The sequence below is a fragment of the Apostichopus japonicus genome, chromosome 2 (assembly GCF_037975245.1).
Source record: "Apostichopus japonicus isolate 1M-3 chromosome 2, ASM3797524v1, whole genome shotgun sequence".
In the NCBI taxonomy this organism is placed as follows: domain Eukaryota; kingdom Metazoa; phylum Echinodermata; class Holothuroidea; order Aspidochirotida; family Stichopodidae; genus Apostichopus; species Apostichopus japonicus.
The window spans coordinates 6129803-6143544 of NC_092562.1; the positions used below are offsets into that span (position 1 = coordinate 6129803).

The 13742-nt window shown below is 39.2% G+C and overlaps 1 protein-coding gene across 1 annotated transcript in view; it reads right to left on the reverse strand.

Moving 5' to 3' along the window:
• Positions 1-6433, reverse strand: part of LOC139976169 (extracellular tyrosine-protein kinase PKDCC-like) — a 36395-nt gene extending 29962 nt beyond the window's left edge. Inside the window, exon 1 of the mRNA XM_071984679.1 lies at positions 6351-6433. The gene's annotated coding sequence lies outside the window, so the exon portion shown is untranslated. The remainder of the gene's footprint in view (positions 1-6350) is intronic.
• Positions 6434-13742: the final 7309 nt, after the last annotated feature.

Consider the following 13742-nt stretch of genomic DNA (forward strand, 5'->3'; position numbering starts at 1 on the left):
TTGTAGAATGGCATTCTCCAGTGCAGGGTTTAGTCTAAAGATTCGGGTAGCTGTAGAAGTTCAACGTTCTTGTTTTAAAATATACTTATTTCCAGTATTTTCAGTCCACACTCATTCAATTTCAAACATTCCGTAAACAGAAAGCTTATTCAATCAACAGTTTTTTTTGTTTTTTTTTTCAATGTGTTTTTCAACCGAACCCTGACAGTTTTACCCCGATATCTAAAACGTGACAGGAATGTTTGTACGGAGCAACATTGACAAACATGGTTAGACATCCGGGTTCAAACACTGATGTCATTGAGCCATTTAGGGAATATCCCTTATTTCCTCGTTACTTCTTTTCAAATGTTTGGTGAAGGTATAAGGATCACTGTCATTGCCAACGTCATGTGATATTTTAACCTTGATATTTCTTAGTGAAACTGACAAAGGTATTATGTCAGCTGTCTGGGGAGGTATTATTATTATTGTTATATATATATATATATATATATATATATATATATATATATATATATATATATATATATATAATATTGGTCTGGAGGCTAAACAGATACATGTGTACGTGCAGGGAGAAGCCAAACGGCTCATAATTTACACTTCACCCCAGCTACTACCAAATGTACAATTCAAGCTCGTTTGGGATTTTTGTTTTGCTTTCATTTTGGAGACCATTTCAGGTGGAAAAACCTTGGACTTCTTATTGATGAAAAACCCGCCTTATAGTTTAGTCGGCCAATTAGTCTCGAACACCCACGGTCTCTCAGACGATAGGTTTTCGTTGCTTCTAATTATGCCACTGTTATCCACTCAACCATATCACCGCATATAAGGGGGGGGGGGGAGGGGTGGCTGATGACATAATTGTCTCGACGCCATTGAGCATCACTAGTAGATCCCACTCATGATAAACATTTCATTGTAAATGAAGCGTACCCCGGCTTCCTCATCTTTGGCTTGTTGTGATCAATGCAGGAAACTATAGCCTTCCTTTATAATGTGAAAGTCCAAAACGATATTGGAAAAACGGGTATATTTGCGGAAAAGGGAAAGAGGTGTAAGTAGGTTATGTTAGGGCTTCTGTTATCGCGGTAAAAGGTTGCTAAGGTAAATGTACTGTGCATGTTGAACTGTTTACAGCCAGGGAATTTAGGTTTGACAACGGAGCTACAACATCGAAAAACCACATGACACAGATACTTGGTGCACTTTTACAACAGTTGCATCGAAACAGGTTATGTAGATATACATCCGTACTTATGTTCTACAGTGAATTGTGTTTATGTTGTGTTATAACGTTGTTTCATCTATTATAATAGTATTTCGCCGTATAATGAATATATATATATATATATATATATATATATATATATATATATATATATATATATATATATATATATATATATATATATATATATATATATATATATATATATATATATATATATATATATATATATTTCTACATTACATTTGGAAACGATAATGAGTTGGGAAATATAGAACAGTGAAAAAGCTTCCAGTCTACGCCACCGGGATTCGAACCCTGGCCTACCGTATACATGCATGTGTACCAGAGGTGCACTCTATACAATCTTAACACGTATTAAAAGAGGAAAAACTTAGACACAATGCCGAAGATTTATAGATAGACATTGGAAAAGATATATGTTGTGACATTGGACATGTGTGGTTTTACTTCATGATGAGTGGAACAATCTCAGATTCAGTTCGTGTGTATACGTGACGTGTTTACCTATTATCGAGAATGCTTTTGATATCATTGGAATTGTTCGTTTCACCTACAGCAATATTTAATGTGACTTATATTATGTCAGTTGCACGTATCAATAAACCTTTTAGCCAACCTGTTGCTTGAAATTTGATGACATAAATATTTAGAGTAGCCAAAATCCAAACTATACACTGCCACAAGTATGCTCAGACTTGACGATAACAGCTATATAGGGGAATTGGGTCAACAAATTGAAGGTTGGCTTATATATAGGCTTGTACAACTATTCTTCAATATGGTTATGCCATATAGTAAACATATATTGACTTAATTTTTATCCTTCTCAAGCACTGCTTTTAATATCTAAGAAATTATAGACAGTTCATTTCACCAATGCTGTCAAATTGCTTAATGCTTCAGTGTACTTTTGCTGCTACAGAAACATACAAGGCATCAGTCTTTCCACGTTATTAAACGTAACCAGTCTGAAATGCATGCAAATTAATTGCACTCTGGTTCAAAATGACTAGCGTTCCGATGTGCATTAACGACATTAAACTAGTTATGCATTCGTTACATCGTACATATTACGCTATTTATATTGATCAGTTGATCTTTCATCTCCAACCAGAAGATATGATTCGTAAGATAGGCCATTAGTGTCTTAATATGAATCGATCAAATCATGGTATACAGTATCATCAAACAAACGAATACAAAAATTGCTCAGAGAGAATTTGTATTTGACAGGCTGTAAAATTAAGCAGGCATTTTTAAAAGGTAGTAAAGTTTCACTAAGATTATAATTTGGGTTCAAGTGCTAACACGACATCTCGCGAAACCATGGTATACTCAGTAACATATGTGCATTGTCTGCCTTAACAATAGCCGCCATTCACACTGCGAGCGCCCGCGAGTGTTCGATAGTTTTATAGTATATGTCCTTTTCTACATGTAACAATGATATACAGAAATACAATTACAAATACAACTGTCTATATAAATGGAATATCATAGTCTTTCTTAAAAATAATAACGAGCTAAACGAACCTACTAAAGAGTATAGTCTACTATCGCTATGACGAACTGAGGGGGAAAAAAATCATCTGTATCATTTCTGTGTGTGCTTTTGCTCAGGTGGCCACTAAGCTCAATGAAATGTATTAAGTAGTTTAAAAGCAATCATAAATCAAACATGTCAAAAAGGCTACTCATTATTCTTCGCAAATCACTCCCTAGCCTTGCAGTAGGAAATATGCTAAGTTTGTCAATAGAGGATGTAAAAGGAAGGCCAGCAACAAGCATGATAACACATGCAAGAGCTCTTCTATGCATTGGTGATTTCATGTGCTTAGCACATCCACGAACGAGATGCCACTTTTGTCAAACATATGGCTATATATACGGCAAAAAGTTGCAAAAAATTAAAGTTGTCAGTTTAGTTATTTTTATGTGTTCAATTGCTTATCAATTCCCGTGTGGTTCGCATGTCAATAACACAATTTATGGCTCGTAGTAAAGCCATGGCCGGATATAAGCCACAGTTTGCCCAACTATACCCTTTATTTACACTATTAAGCAAAGTTCATTATATCATATTGTACATATTGTCAATCGTGACTGAAATATTTAAACAGTGGAAGGAAGGAACGGCGACCTGACATTGTGTTTGTCATTTATAATTGCCGCAATTTCACTGAAGCAGTTGCCTTGGTCGGTGGGCTGGAACTGTGTGTACCTACTAAACCTTTAGGACATGATACCAAAGATTAGACTACAGTTTACAACGTACACCGGTAGTCAAGTTTACAAAAGAAAAAATGAAAGAAAAACAAAAGATTATTAAGCTGACTGGTTAGCGGTCACTGTTGTAATCACGTCAGTATAGGTAACTTGACTTTTTTCAAGATATAGTCACACGACAATTCTCTCTTTTTCCTCTTCTTTATTTCATCTTTTTCTTTGAGATATGACTCGAATGAAACCGGCACCATTCTGTCAAAGACTCGACTTGACCCATTTGTACCAGGTCGAGCCTCCCGAGATTCGACTCAGCTTGAGTCAAAGCCTTTTTTCATTCAATTGCACTGAAACCGAAACACTGAAATAGTATGCGTTACGTGAACCGGTGAACTGCTACACTTCCCTGCTATATCATTAGTATATTAACTTGAGTACGTCCACCGAGTTACACTGCGGGTATAGCTTTCGCTTTGATAATTAATTGCAAGGGAAATATCGCATCTAATAATCTGATACGGCCTAGTCATTAATTGATGAGGAACAGGGGCGTAGCGAGCGGGGGGGTGTGGGGGGTGTGGGGGTGTCACACCCCCCCCCAATAATTTGGTCGCTGTCGGCAAATTTTGGGTCTGTCGGCAAAAGGAGAAAAGGTGAAGAGAGCGGAAGGGGAAGAAAGAAGGAAAGCTGAATAGAAAAAGGAGAACGGGAGCTTCTTCCGTGCCAAATTTGACTTAAAATATGCACCAGATTGCACCTAAGGACGTTCAAACTAATTTTTCCAAAGGGGAGGGGTAGACCCCCTACCCTTAGACCCCTCCCCCATTTCAGTCACCACTTCCAGATCCGTCGGCAAATCAAATTTGACTGAAAATATGCACCAGATTGCATCTAAGGACGTTTCAAAACTAAAAATTAGACCCCTCCCCCATTTCAGTCATCACTTCCAGATCCGTCGGCAAATCAAATTTGACTTAAAATATACACCAGATTGCATCTAAGGACGTTTCAAAACTAAAAATTTTCCAAAGGGGAGGGGGACACCCCCTCCCCTTTGACCCCTCCCCCATTTCAGTCACCACTTCCAGATCCGTCGGCAAATCAAATTTGACTTAAAATATGCACCACATTGCATCTAAGGACGTTTCAAACTAAAAAATTGCCAAAGGGGAGGGGGACACCCCCTCCCCTTAGACCCCTCCCCCATTTCAGTCACCACTTCCAGATCCGTCGGCAAATCAAATTCTCCACACCCCCCCAACAAAAGCCCCTTCGCTACGCCCCTGATGAGGAACGATACCAGATATTAACATGCAGCAAGCAGTCATCACCCGGTGCTTTGCAGAAGTAAATGTTGCTCATGCTTTAAAACCATGCACGGTTACCAAAGTGATTACTAGGCCTTGTTATCGTGCGAGGACTTTGCGAGAGAGTGATATAGAAAGCTGACGCCATCCTCAGAAGTGATGACACGTGTCAATTAGAACTTAAAAGTCAAACGTTAAACATAGGCTAAACTCGTCACTAAAATCCTTCTAGATGATCGTGGCGAAACAAAACATGCCGAATCGACAGCTTCTTGGTTTCGCGGTTCATAAATTCGAGCTGAGGCTTTAGTGAGACGGCTTTTAAAGCTACTGTCCCGGCTGAATGCGTTTGCCACTATATTGTCTTAAAATTTAATTAACTAGCTAACGAGTCGACAGCTTATAAGAGCCGACAGTGCCATGGATCTTTCTCGATAAACTTGTAGCCTAGATATATTTTTGTGTATTTCGTTCGTGAAGTCCTATTATATACAATAACAAGGGAGGGGCGAACCTGTAGGCAAATTATCAGAGCCGTAGATTCGGCATTGGAAACTATCTAAGCGTAGCGCCACCATAAGTTGGCCCGAATCGTACAAGAAAATTTTGGCCGAAAATGCCTCCAAGATCACTGGAAATGGCACTTTCCAGGCCTTGCATGAGTTGCATCTCAGCATTTTCTATTTGAAATTACTAGTGTATCATGAAAACGTACAAACAAAAATATGCTCAACCTCAAGGGGGGGGGGGTCGCCCCTTGGCTACGCGCCTGACAATAAGTCTCTCATTTTGGCTGTTAGTTAAAGACTCTAAACTGTACAGAGGAAACATTTTTTATGATATCCATGGCAGTACAGCCATGTTGCATATATGAACCAGTATATATATAGTTATAGAAGACGGCCTGCTTAAACAATGTTCAGAATTAGATTATTATACTTAATCACACATGTCATATATGCACAGATGCACAAGAACCATCAAATCTACTTTGTTACAGCCTTTTGGCTGTTTCTAGTGTGTCATGTTACTAACTATTCCGATCCAATTTACAAAATTTCAAACGGACACCATCATTTTGGATAAACGCAGGATTTCCAAAGAAAACTAAACATATGCGTATTAACTACGTTGTTAATGATCCCCCCTCCCCCTCCTGTACTACTGTCTTCTCATGTCATCAGAAAGGACAATATGAGACACTGTGCAGCATTTAGAAAACACGCAATACGTAAGGCTATAGTATATAAAACAATGAATAACAAACAAAGTATTGACAATTAGCCTACGAAACATTACTGACCACCTCCCGACCCTTCCCGTCCAGTCCCGTTGTCCCCCTTCCTGACCCGGTTTCACTCTTTATGCATCTCCCGTACAGTCCATGACCATATATATTACTTTGTGGCCTACCTGATGAAAAGGAACAGCGACATTAAAAAAGTACAAAATTTAATTTTGCACCAAACGATCTTTTACAAGTGCGTAAACAACTTATAAACGACATAACACGCAATGTTAAAACATATCACGAATGCCAATACGAAAGAATAGTATACCTGTTACATATCTGTTACCAGTCCTTTCTGCTATATGTGCACATTCAGATATGATACATATATCAGACTATATTCAATTATAAATTTGGTCAAAAATGGGTACAAAGGGCATGCAGACTATAGATAAAATATTTGTTGTGTTAATGACAATATGTAACCTATATATAGATATGCTCGTGCACTGAAGACGGTTCAAACGTTAAAACAGAAGTAAACAAACTAAATATCCACGCTACTGAGGTCAGTTTCGGAGGAAATGTATATTTATAATCTTTATAATCATCATCATCATCATCATCATCATCATCATCATCATCATCATCATCATCATCATCATCATCATCATCATCATCATCATCATCATCATCATCATCATCATCATCATCATCATCATCATCATCATCATCATCATCATCATCATCATCATCATCATCATCATCATCATCATCATCATCATCATCATCGTTATTACTATACTAGTAGACTCTAGTAGAATCGGGATCGGACTCGTCTCGGAATCGGCGCAGGCCGAGCTCGGACTTGAGATCTGCTAACGTCAAGCGAAACAGCTAATATTTTTAAATCCTTCTCCAAGTTCTCCAAGACAACATGTGCTTCCATACTTAAAACTGTCCGGTTTAATTTCTTGATCATGCTCTAAGACCTGTAGGGTTTTGAGGATAAAGTAAAATCTGTGGATATTAACAAACATTCTGTTTATATGTTCTTGGATTGTCAATACTTTCAAAGTCCTTATTTTAATCCACATTTTTATTTATAACCATTTATCTCCAAACTACCTTTCAGAACTTCTAATAGTAAAGCAATACAAGCGTGCCACCCGTCAGTCAAAATTGATTACCCTCCTTGAACCTAGGACCAACCGTGCTTTTTCAGTTTCTGGTCCCAAATTGTGGAATTCCCTCCCAAACCATTTAAAATGTATACCTAATAAATCACTTTTCAAATCTAAACTAAAAACCTACCTCTATGCTAAACATTTTTCAATTTGATTTGTAATTATATTTCATTTTTGCATTATTATTTTTGCTTTTCTTTCTATGGCGCTTTTGACAACTATTTTGTTTATAATTAACGCATTATAAGTCCAAGTTATTATTATTATTATTATTATTATTATTATTATTATTATTATTATTATTATTATTATTATTATTATTATTATTATTATTATTATTATTATTATTATTATTATTATTATTATTATTATTATTATTATTATTATTATTATTATTATTATTATTATTATTATTATTATTATTATTATTATTATTATTATTATTATTATTATTATTATTATTATTATTATTATTATATGCATGACATTCTACCCAAAGTTTGTTGTCATTCTTGTTCTATACTCTCCCTATGTCATTTTATATCATGAACCCTTTCTCATCCAAATTGAAACACGACTTATTTAGGTACCGTATCGACCAACCCAAGTTGCTGTTCATTGTAATTTCAAAGTCAAATTAATAAAAGGGCCAAACGCCCTCCTTTTCTATACCCTGAATCGGCCCCTGACCTGTGCTTTTATTGGAGAACGATCGGCAAATGGAGCTTGAACCTTTTATTGCACTGTATGAGACAGCAGAGACAATTGTGTCATAATTAACAGATAAAGGACAAAGCAATGTCAACCTTTTAACGATTCTCTTTGCTGCTTTACAATACCAAGTTATTATGACATTGTCAATACACACCTCATCTACTCACAGTGTTACTAGACGTGGAACTTGAACCCTAAGCGCGATAATGGAACAGTCTAGTATGAGACGCAAAAAGAGGATTTACTTTGATATAATAAAAAAGTGTTAGTTAAAAACTGATGTGTTCTTTTTAACGGATCTAAGTCCAACTAGTTGCTGTAATATTACATTGAACACGGTACCACGTGTTGTAAAATGTATATGTTAATGTATAATGTGTGCATAGATTAACCATAACGATTACTAAAGATAAGAATGATTTACACTATAGAACAGTCCTTCTCTGATGATCCTGACACAGATATTAGTCCAGGAGCCCAGAAGGTTCATTCAGCTGAAGAGGTACAAAAGGTTTGGTGGCCTGATTGTGTTGGTAGGTGACCAAGCTTCAATAAAATGTGTTGCTGCCGGGGCACACCCTGCATGGTAGGTGAGGGGGTCACAAAAAGGGGGGCAAAATATGCTTTTATTTAGCTGAAGAGGTACAAGCACACAAGTTTCTGGGTCTTATACCCAGGAGGGTACCTTGCATCATGGTGGCAATGCCAGCAATATCTGCCTGCATGGGGCCCCAGACAGTAGCCCAAAAGGGCCCCGCTCATATGGTATTATTCAGCTGAAAAGGTACAAGGGTGAATTCTTTTGCATTTGAACTATTACACATTGGGGTATACTAAAACACGAATGACAGTAACTTTGTCCTGCATAGGGGCCCAAACAGTAGCCCTAAAATTGGGCCATGCGGTACAACCAGCTGTTAGCTAATTTATCTAGCTGAAAAGGTACATAAACAAAACTTGTTGGATACTGCTCCCAGCAAGACTAATTACATTGCTGTAGCAACAACAGCAATATCTGCCTGCATGGGGCCCCTGACAGTAGCCCAAAAGGGCCCCGCCCATATGGTGTTATTCAGCTGAAGAGGTACAAGGGTAAATCCTCTTACATTTGAACTATTACACATTGGGGTGTACTCAAATACTAATTACAGTAACTTTGTCCTGCATAGGGGCCCAAACAGTAGCCCTAAAATTGGGCCATGCGGTACAACCAGCTGTTAGCTAATATATCTAGCTGAACAGGTACATAAACAAAACTTGTTGGATACTGCTCCCAGCAAGACTAATTACATTGCTGTAGCAACAACAGCAATATCTGCCTGCATTGGGCCACAGACAGTGGCCCCAAAAGGGCCCCGCCCATATGGCATTATTCAGCTGGAAAGGTACAAGGGTAGATCCTTTTGCATTTGAACTATGACACATTAGGGTGTACTAAAATACTAATGACAGTAACTTTGTCCTGCATATATGCCCAAACAGTAACCCTAAAGATAGGCCCTGCAGCCCAACCAGCTATTAGCTAATTTCCCTACCTGAACAGGTACATAAACAAAACGTGTTAGATACCGCTTCGAGCAAGACTAACTCTATATACTGCAGAGAGGAGCAAAATTGAGACAGGGATTCTACACAGAATGTATCACAGATGAGAGCCAACTAGTGAAGATAGTTAAGCGTGTGAAGGTTGAGAACTTTGCTGCTTCAAACATGAAAAAAGGAAAACCATCAAGAGAAAAGAAAGCGCTTGGGCGGCTGCAGGTGTTCGTGGTGCATTTGGATACTTGCTGTCAAAGACAGGTATTGATTTACATCATGTGCTGTGTTTCCTATAACACACGTTCCACTCTCTATTGCCCACGCTGACGGTACCCCAACGAAGACAGAAAAAGCAGCCCTAACTCGGTTACTGGAATCCAAGACCCAGTGTGAAGAAAGGCCGGTTTCTATGATTGATGCCACCCTGTTTGATGGAGGGCTTGTCTTGCATGAAATTCTGCCACATCCCAGTACATCAACCTATGGCAAAATAGTTACTGACATCATGATAAAGGTATGCTCAGCCAGAGGCCAGTCTGTTCATCTGGTGCTAGATAGATATATTCAGCCATCAATCAAAGATATTGAAAGGATGAATAGAGGAGCTGTTTTGGACGAGAGTAGCATGTTCTGCATAACAGGGGCAGAAATGCAACAGAAGAGGAAAGGCACTGATCTGCTTGACGACGGGGCATTTAAGGAAGCCTTTGTACAGTTCCTACTACAGGAGATACAGAAAGAGCAATATGCCCTGATCGTTGGGAACAAGACTGTGTATGTATCTCTTGGTGGTAAGTGTATCCAGCTGAAGGTGAAGCAAATGGGTATTCTCAGAGTTGAAAAGCCACCAGAGTACCAGGGGGTCCATGAGGAAGCTGACACTCTCCTGGTATTTCCCGCCTACAGAATTGGTGGAAACATTATGGTCAGATCTTCTCATACTGATGTTCTCGCTGTTCTGATAGGTCTTGTCAGCCTCATCGATGATCACTCTGGACTTTGGTTCAGGAAACAAAAGACGATTCATAAACGTAACCAACATCTCACGAGAGCTTGAAAGAAAGCAAACAGGTTTGAGTGAAGCTCTCATTGGTTTTCATGCTCTGACTGGCTGTGACTACAACTCTGCGTTCTACCGGAAAGGCAAGTCTGTACCCTTCAGTTATCTAGAGAAAGACCCTGATTACGTTGAGGCACTGAAGTCCTTATGCACCAATGCTGTCGATAAACCTGCAGTGACTGCATTTTATTGCAGGATCTATGGATTCAAGGCATTGGACGACATCAATGAAGCCAGGCACCAGTCTTTCACCAAGATGACTAAAAGAAAACAGCAAGCGGTACACGTAAAGAACATCAATTGCTCATCTTTACCATCATGTGAGAAGGTACTGTATCAACACGTATTACGGGCAAACTTCATTGCTACGATGTGGAGCCATGCACATACCAAACAACCAACCAAAGACCTGCACCCATTGAATGATGGATGGATCGCCAATGATGATGGACTGTATGTGCCCCATTGGTTTGAAGGAGAAGCTCTACCCGATACATTGTCCAGTGAAGACTCGGAGCCAGTACATGAGCGTGAAGTAATGACTCTGGCTTTGGATGCTGTCGTTGATCCAAGAGACAACTATGCAGAAAATATGAGAAAATATGATATGGACGTAGCAGATGTTGATGATGACAGTGAGTTGGATGATCAGCCATGGAGTGATGACAGTGAGAGTGAATGTGAGGATGAGGATTAGGACCCTTGATGAGAACGTAAACAATTACTTGTGCCATTCTATGTCGTAAATGATCATTATATTGTGACATACATCAACACAATAGAACGGGCAGAAAGGTAATATTCTCTATTGACAAGAACTTATGGATTTCATAGTTATTATGTAATAAAACCCATCTGTTTGCAGTGGTTAAAAACAAAACTACCACCACACCCTGGAGCAACATTCCATCTGCTTGACATGTACAAAACCTGTAACCCAGAACTTATGAGGCTGTTGAACATTGATGTAGTTTTGATTTTGGGCCTATTCTTGGTTGACCCTAACATGTAACAATATTTGGCAGTATTGTATAAGTTCTGCAAAATATTACTCGCTGAGTCAAGTGCGGTATTTTCCATGTACTGCTGTGACAATGGACAATAATAGTGTCAGCAGCTTACATTTCAGAAAATTCCACTGACTTACAGTACTTGTTACTTTTCTGTACATTCGTAACTTTTGTACCTAGCTATGGGCATCTAGTAACACTCCTTCGTTATAATCCTGTGTGCTAAACTTATGTTAACAAAATTATACAAGTATTAGTGAAATAGCATGCATGGGAGTAAGCAGGTGGCTGTACGTTTGAAAGCAAATCAAAGTTGCCTAAGATATACAAAATGGTGTCAAATTGATTGTTGGGCTATATTGTCTGGGCCCCAGTGCAGAACGAAGTTGGTGACATTGGTAGACCTACTTGGGTAAACCTAAATGTATCAGCATCAATGCTGAAAGATTCACCCTTGTACTACTTTGACTGAATAACATCATACGGGCCTTTCGGGACCTCTGTCTGGAGCCCCAATCAGGCAAATATTGCTGTTATTGCTATTATAATATAACAAATATTGCTGGGGCCAGTATCCAACAAGTTGAATTTATGTACCTTCTACTAAATCAGTCGAAGACTGATAAGGCAACAGGGCCTATTTTTAGAGCTACTGTTTGGGCCACCATGCAGGACAAAGATACTGTCATTAGTGTTTTAGTATACCCGATGTGTATTTGTTCAAATGCAAAAGGATCTACCCTTGTGTCGTTTCAGCTGAATAATACCATATGGGCGGGCCCTTTTTGGGCTACTGTCTGGGGCCCCATCCAGGCAGATATTGCTGTTATTGCTACAGCAAAGTAATTAGTCTTGCTGGGAGCAGTATCCAACAAGTTTTGTTTATGTACCTGTTCAGCTAGAAAAATTAGCTAACCAATGGTTGGGCCGAAGAGCCTATCTTTAGGGTTACTGTTTGGGCCCCTATGCAGGACAAAGTTACTGTAATTAGCATTATTGTATACCCCGATGTGTAATAGTTCAAATGCAAAAGGATCTACCCTTGTACCTCTTCAGCTGAATAATACCATATGGGCGGGGCCCTTTTGGGGCCACTGTCTGTGGCCCAATGCAGGCAGATATTGCTGTTGTTGCTACAGCAATGTAATTAGTCTTGCTGGGAGCAGTATCCAACAAGTTTTGTTTATGTACCTGTTCAGCTAGATAAATTAGCTAACAGCTGGTTGTACCGCATGGCCCATTTTTAGGGCTACTGTTTGGGCCCCCATGCAGGACAAAGTTACTGTCATTAGTATTTGAGTGCACCCCAATGTGTAATAGTTCAAATGTAAGAGGATTTACCCTTGTACCTCTTCAGCTGAATAACACCATATGGGCGGGGCCCTTTTGGGCTACTGTCTGGGGCCCCATGCAGGCAGATATTGCTGTTGTTGCTACAGCAATGTAATAAGTATTGCTGGGAGCAGTATCCAACAAGTTTTGTTTATGTACCTTTTCAGCTAGATAAATTAGCCAACAGCTGATTGGTCCGCATGGCCCATTCTTAGGGCTACTGTTTGGGCCCCTATGCAGGACAGAGTTACTGTCATTAGTGTTTTAGTATACCCCAATGTGTAATAGTTCAAATGCAAAAGAACTCACCCTTGTACCTTTTCAGCTGAATAATACCATATGGGCGGGGCCCTTTTGGGCTACTGTCTGGGGCCCCATGCAGGTAGATATTGCTGGCATTGCCACCATGATGCAAAGTACCCTCCTGGGTATAAGACCCAGCAACTTTTGTGCTTGTACCTCTTCAGCTAAATAAAAGCATATTTTCCCCCCCTATTTTGTGACCCCCTCACCTACCATGCAGGGTGTGCCCCGGCAGCAACACATTTTATTGAAGCTTGGTCACCTACCAACACAATCAGGCCACCAAACCTTTTGTACCTCTTCAGCTGAATAAACCTTCTGGGCTCCTGGACTATATAGTCATTCGCACAATGTATTGCGATACCTCTAAACACAATAGGTGGTTTTACCCGGCGATGTCAATAAACTTGCTTGATATAGCCTATGATCACACAGTCTCGAAGCAAGGGGTACTCAGTGGTGTTGTGAGCGGATCAGGATTGTTCGTTGTTTGGCTCTTCGTGCCCATGTTCTTTCCTGGGTGACTTTTCTTAAAAAGTATAACTTGTTTAATAGTGCCTATAAGGCTTCTCAGC